At 37.8% G+C, this 6,905-nt stretch overlaps 1 protein-coding gene across 2 annotated transcripts in view; it reads right to left on the bottom strand.

Annotated features, from left to right (window-relative positions):
• LOC108966577 (cartilage oligomeric matrix protein-like) overlaps positions 1-2,415 on the bottom strand; it is a 43,202-nt gene extending 40,787 nt beyond the window's left edge. The window contains exons 1-2 of one of the 2 annotated variants that reach the window (XM_018929565.1): positions 2,319-2,415; positions 1,145-1,356 (exon numbers count right to left, since the gene is read on the bottom strand). The gene's annotated coding sequence lies outside the window, so the exon portion shown is untranslated. The remainder of the gene's footprint in view (positions 1-1,144; positions 1,357-2,318) is intronic. The other variant, XM_018929569.1, reaches the window with a different exon arrangement.
• Between the last annotated feature and the right edge of the window lie 4,490 nt (positions 2,416-6,905).

Below are 6,905 nucleotides of genomic sequence, written 5' to 3'. Positions count from 1 at the left end.
TATAATCAATTTGATATATGCTTTAGTATATAGCCTGTCTCTTATACACATCTTTTTATATAAAAAAAAATTTATCTAAAAAATCTTTTTAATATTCTTATGAAACAGTTCTTATATTTATCGTTTTCTATATTTTGTTTTCAATTTAATATTTTTTTTTTTGACCCATTCGTAAGGAAGCTCACTGACTCTCTCATCTAATAGCTGCTACCAACCCACAGCTCCCTCGAAAGTATGAGGACGGAGAGAAAACCTTTATATCTTGGTTTGGCGACTCAATGATTCATAAGGTTCGGCATGTCAAAGCGTGCAACAATAATCGAATGCTCCGCTAAATTTTCGTTTGAAAATCTAGATTTTCTTTCTACTACTTTCGCGGCCATATACCTTCCGGCGACTTTTAGAGTCGTAAAAATCATAATAATAGCAATAGAAATACTTCAGGTGAGAGTCTATATATTGCCAATGCTGGATTTCTTATAAAAACTAAAAAAAAATTTAAAACTAAAAATTTAAAAATAAATATTTTATTAAGATTTTTTATTGTTACCCTTTGGGAAAAAATAATGTTAACTCGGTCATTTTGACGCCATTTCCGGTTACCTCTCGAAAAAAATTAGAATTTAGCAGACATTTCTACAAAAAAATTTAAATTTCAGTGAAAATTTCGCGACATTTTTTTTTAATATTTGTAATCGAAAAAGAAAAGCAAATCCGACGTTAAAGGCTTAAGCAATTGCATCTCAAAGACCTATTTCAAATTTCATGAGGATCGGTTTAGTAGTTCTCGGGAAATCTTACCGACACCGACTTTTAAAACTTATTTTCGAAAAACACGTTTAAATGCGGCGCACTTGGCCTAGTTAGCCTCGAGCGCTCAAATTTTGAAGATTATATCTCCGAAACTATTACTCGAATCTACTTAAAAATTTAGGACAAAATTGTAGAGGTGTTGTACAGTTTAATAAGATAATCAAACAAATTCTATTTTTTGGAACCCGTAAAGCCATATGACCCCTTAACAAATACTGATTGATATTTTTGAGAGACAAAATATTAGGTACTATGACTAATATTTATTTTAGATAATATTCATTTTAGCATTTTTCTGTAACAAAACATTGAATTACATTCCCTTACTTACCGCTTTAGTATGAAAAACGCTTTAAGTATAATAATATAGTTGCTTGAAATTGTTTTCACATATATTTTTAACGTTTTTTTTACATTTATTTATTTATTATTTTCAATATGTAAGAATCACGGCAGTAAACTATGTAAAACACTTATTTCTTTTCACTTCATATGTCACAATATGCACCTATTTTAATGTCAGTATACTGTATTTTTTATGCACTGCAAAAATTATAATTTATTTCATTAAAGACACACACGCGCACCCATTACCCGCTCGCACGCTTCTGAACTGCCCGAAGCTGCAACGAATCACAGACTCCATAAAGCGAGCGTTCAATTGCCAAACCTCAGCGGCTGAGGCTGGACGCACAAAACAGACTAAGGTGAAGCATTTAAAGATCCAATAAAAACCGAATACGCCGGATGACGTTGCCATAAAAAACGTGAAATTAAAATAATTTCGACAATTAGTGGACCGCGAGCGCGGCTAAGGAGCGCGCGAAATGAAAACTAAAAACTCAAAACCAAATACGAAACACACGACAAATGACAGCGAAAACCGAAACGACAACCGCCAAAAACATTTGCAACAATAACAATTAAGACAAAAACAAGCAGCAACAACAACAGCGCATGTAGAACAAGTGACAAGCATGTCAAGCGGCCGGTATGAAGCAAATAACAACAAGGCAATAAAACTAATAAAAAACTAAATAAATAAATAAGAATGCCAAGCGGATCAGGATGCCAAGCAGCGCAAGCATGAGGGCAGCGCATTAAGAAGATTAATGCTAATTCCGCCGTTTCGTGGGCTGACGCGATCGGCAGAATGCTCAACGCTTTTCTGCGGCTGTTGCTACATGCGAGTGAGTCCATCTGACGGCGGCGCGGCACCCAGCGTTCTAGTAAGAAATTATTTAACAGCAAAATTATAATTTATAAATAAATTTGTGTGAATTCGAGGACCACACGGCGGCACAGTGCTTGTGTAAGCGCGCTTATTAAAATACCAACACAATTGCCACAATACGTTGTGGTTAATTAAGAAGATTTATGCGCGCGCTAATGCTCTACGCCCATTAAAAGAACGCAGAACCCAAACAAAAACTCACGCGCAACACGAGCGTTGATAAGCTTGCCGCGCGCTATACCGTTAAATAACAAAAAATTATGTATTTCACCTATTCTTGACGCGCGCAACACGAAAATGAACGATGAACTAACGCATACGACGCACAAAGATTGACTGACATGGCCGTGACGACACCGCAAGCTGCCAGGCCACAAGCACGATGAAGACGCCGTCGTTAAGCATAGAAGATCAATAAAAGATCAGCTAGCCGGAGATCAGTGTTAGCCAGCAGCTGAGAGCTAAACAAACGCGATAGCGAAGTGACTGTAAAACAAGCAGCAGAAGCTGTTGCAGTGGCAGCAAGCATAAGAAGTGGCAGCAGAAGAAAAAGAAATGGCAGGGCCACAAGCAAATCGAGCAACCTAAACAACAACAATAAGCGCATGCGAGCCGTACAACTATACAGTTTACTAATCATAATATTTGTTGTGGTTGTGCTGGTAGCCAGCTTAGCGGTTTTCAACCTTGTTGCAACAACGCAAAACGCGCAGCCGCAACACAAACAACACCGAAACCGTGTGTCTGCCGCAATAAAGTGATAAAGTAATGATCGACGCTGGCGCAAGTAGTCAAGGCACCGCGCAGCAAACCAGGTAGTGTGCATGTTGCACGTACATACATGTGTGCAACGCCCACGTGCATGCGCACTGAACTGCGCTAAGCTGTGTTGCCGCGCTGCGCCGCGTTCGCACGCAAGCCGCTAATGCTTGCTGTCATTGCTTTTGTTATTAGTGTGATTGCTATAGCTGTTATTGCTGCTAGTGCTGACTGTTGTTTTTGTTGCTGTTGTTGTTCTTTGATTTCGTTGTGTCTCTGCGTTCTGTGTTGGCTCGATCGATTTGTCGCCTGCTTGCTGCAGCGCCAGTTTAGGTGCAAGCGCGTTACCTAGACGTCAACAAATAAATACGAAGGTGACACAACAACAACAAAAACAGTATAAAATAATAACAAAAACAGTAAAAAACTAACAATAACACTGTGAGTAAGAAAAATAAACGAGTTATCAACGTTGCGCGTCCACAGCTTCTAGTTCGTGTAGGTATGGATGAAGGTGGCATCCAGCCAACGCTTACCCATTCTCCCATGACACATGACAAAGCGCTGCGACATATTTGCATTTCGCGACACTGTGAAAAATTTCTTAAGCTAATGTATAGGTATTGAAGAGGAAGTAAAGCTTATAATTTGATTTTTAGGTATCTAGAACTGGAAAACAGTGAGTTCCTCGAAATCCGGTAGAAAAATTCGCTAAAATGAAATGAGTTAATGGATCTTAAGCCTGAGCTTTTTTCGGTGAAATTTTACCATATTGAAGTCATTATGGCAGCTCTAGTAATACTTTCGTAACATGAAGTACCGGGTTTCGTCTTAAGGCATTTTCGGATATTTTCTAATAAAGTAGTATTTATCGAATAAATGGTTGCTTCCTGTTGTCTATGTCGGAGCTAATATCAATGCTACCACAGGTGTACCGGAAACTGTTAATTTCTGTGCTGTGCTAACCACAGTATATACATATCTACTGGACCGCATTCAAGCTCAATAGTTTTACGATAAATACATCAGCTCTTGTTCCAAGAATATCGCAACCACAAACTTTTTTCCGGAAGATGATAAAGACGTTTCTACTTCATAGTCTATTATTTGATAGTAAAGTAATATCTTAACTATAAACGCATATCCGCTACAAACAAGTTCTCGAACCAAGCCTTGGCGTCTTAGCTCTAATATATCCTCTCTATGGTATTCTTCATTAATACCCTCAATTCTATTTTTTAGTTTAAGTTAACTACTTATGTACTTTTAATTTAATTATTACTCCATTAGTCTGTAAGCACTGTTCATAGACTCAACTAGCTAAAATAAAAAAATTAAATAAATAAATATTGTAAATCTTCGCTATAGTTCGATACTCTCTATTGATATTGTGGGGCTGCTCAGAGTTTGGGTCCGAACTCTTTCGAACGGTTATAATTCTATAGAATGCAAATAAATGTGTCTGCAACTGAGTCATCAAGCTCCGCGTCCAGTTTGTTAGACCTGTTGTATTCAAAATGTTTGATCTGAATTATCCTTTATGAAAAAGTTTACATAGAATTTACGACTTCAGTAACTTATTTTTCTTTTTTAATGGATAAAACCTTTGTAATACTGGAGGCTCGGCGAATTCTTCTAGTGCCGGTTAGAAAAGTTTGTTGAGAGCTACTAGGTCTTTTCCACTTCTTGCCCGGAAAATTTATTTCAACTCCTCCATGAGTTTCTAAAAAATTTCGGATCAAGCTTCTTGTAGAATAGCTAAAATCTTCATATGAAATCTGAGTTGTCTGCTTGAAAGAGAGAGCTCTAACATCTTAATCTTTTAAAAAATTAAATTCTGGCTGTAACCTGGATCCAGGCACCGAAACTACGCTGTGATGTTTGACAGTAGCATTGAGCTTGGGTTGATCATCTAACACACAGTTTGCTTCTTTGAGATCGGTAGACAACTTAGAAGCAGTTCTCTTTCACGACTTATAAAAAAATAAGCTCTATAAGTCGTTAACTATTCCCGACGCATAAGCATGGATTATGACGAACCGAAAAGAGAAAACACGAAACTTTCGAGAGAACTGTTCTGTGAAAAGTCTTTGGCGCCATTCGGGACACGGGTGCTGGCATCTGGAGATCAGACGCAAAATAACGATTGCCAGCAGCTGCTACTTTAGAATCGGTAGGCAATTGAGAAGCAGATCCCTATCTCGAAACAGAGAAAACACGCTCTGTAAATCGTTATTTCCCGAAACAAGAATGATTAAGACATGAGTGGACAAAGCACATGGAGATTTCGAGAGATTTCTCAATTCCAAGCAAAAAGCTCCTTCGATTCGAGATCTATGACTTGACAACGGATGTAAGCGACACATTCAATGACGTAGCATAGCAATCATATCATCATCATCTCAATTTTGAAAATTATTTCCAGTTGCTAAATTTTAAATTTTTTGAAAGTGTTCTAGCATGAAAGTAAGCACATACATCTATACTTATACTATATATAATTTTCATATGTAAACACATTTCTGAAGCCAACCGAGTCAAGGGCTTAAGGAAGCAATAAAGTGAGTAAAAAGTAAATGCCTTTGAAAGCCATGGAAATTGATTTGTTGGCAACTCGTAAAGTAAATGCGACACGCATGACAGCCAATCGCCCAAGCGAACTGCACACATCTCTCCATGCAACTCCAATTACATACATACAAGTATGTATTAGTTGAGTTTGTTGTTGGTAGCAGGAAACAAGTGGCACTCAGGCCGTACGCCAGCAGGCGGTTGAGCCAAAAACAACACACGCGACCATTGTTGTTGGCTATCAACTGCTGCTGCCGGCAGCAAGCGACCAGTAGTCGCATGCATTTGTGTATGCTCACGCACTACGTTGCGCGGCGGCGGCGATGAGTGATGCGTGCACGCCGCATTGTTGATGGGGCACTTAAGCCGCACATTGGCGGCACGGTGACAACCTGTAGCCGCACACAAACAAAAATAAATAAAGTGACACGCTTAGAAAAGCCTAAAATAATAACAACAAACACATAGAAATGGGTGACATAAAAAATTACACAAAAATATATCTATCAATCGGTTATATAAATACATTTTGGCAGCAAAAAAAAAAAAAACTATGAACAAGTTAAAAATATATTTTGTGGCAATTCATAAAAATATAATCAATTTGATATATGCTTTAGTATATAGCAGCAATTAAAAATACATGATAATAAAAATTATTTTTTATTAATTTCGAACACAAACCGAAGTAAGCGCAATATTACTACTTATATACGCATATACATCTTTATGGCGTTATGTATACAAACATATATGCGCATATATAACCAATAAACATATAAATAATAGCATAGCACACATACATAACTCTTATACTCCACTAACTTGCCAGCAATTGGAGTTTCATGCCACTAGCAGCTCCAACTTGCTCCAAATTTTTGGTTTTTGTAATTTTTCATGTGTTTGTTGTTATTCTTGTTTTTGTTATTTGTGTTGCTGCAATCACACCACTGCAGAAATAGCGTAGATTTTTCTTCATTATGTCGCCTTGTGTCACCAAACATTAGCTGCCTCGCACAAACGGCATTTGTTTGGCAAGCACTACAGTTCGCCTTGGCCTGTGAGAAATTATGACAGTCGTACGCATAGCACGGCATGCCACTGTTGTTGTTGATTTGGGCGGAGTTGCCAACTCGCGGCTTTGCATACACAGCTCCTGACCACTATATACCAGTCTTGGCTCAAGTGGATCAGCGCTGATAAGTAAGTCAAGCTAACTACAAGAAGTGGTTAGATATTCGAGGCAATGTATTATTACCTTAGTCGAATTAAATAAGAATAAAGAAGCCTGTCAGTCAGTTAGGGGAATTTAATTCTTTCTGTTTAGCAAAATGTGAATGTTTAGTTAAATTTCTCATCATGAATGGATCGGTCGGTTGTTGGGAAATAGGAACTTAAGCCATCATCTATGTCATTGTTGTAACCATGTCAGCGACTGAGAGGATCTGAAAACAAAAAATTTCATTTTTCCACCCTAACTGCCCCCTACATTTTAAGTTCGAAAATGGAAAGTCAAGAGGACACACCT

The sequence above is a fragment of the Bactrocera latifrons genome, unplaced genomic scaffold (genome assembly GCF_001853355.1).
Source record: "Bactrocera latifrons isolate USDA-ARS-PBARC rearing strain unplaced genomic scaffold, ASM185335v1 scaffold_164, whole genome shotgun sequence".
Taxonomy (NCBI): Eukaryota; Metazoa; Arthropoda; class Insecta; order Diptera; family Tephritidae; genus Bactrocera; species Bactrocera latifrons.
Note: the sequence above shows the minus strand (reverse complement) of the source record. Positions and strands in the feature narration are given on the sequence as shown.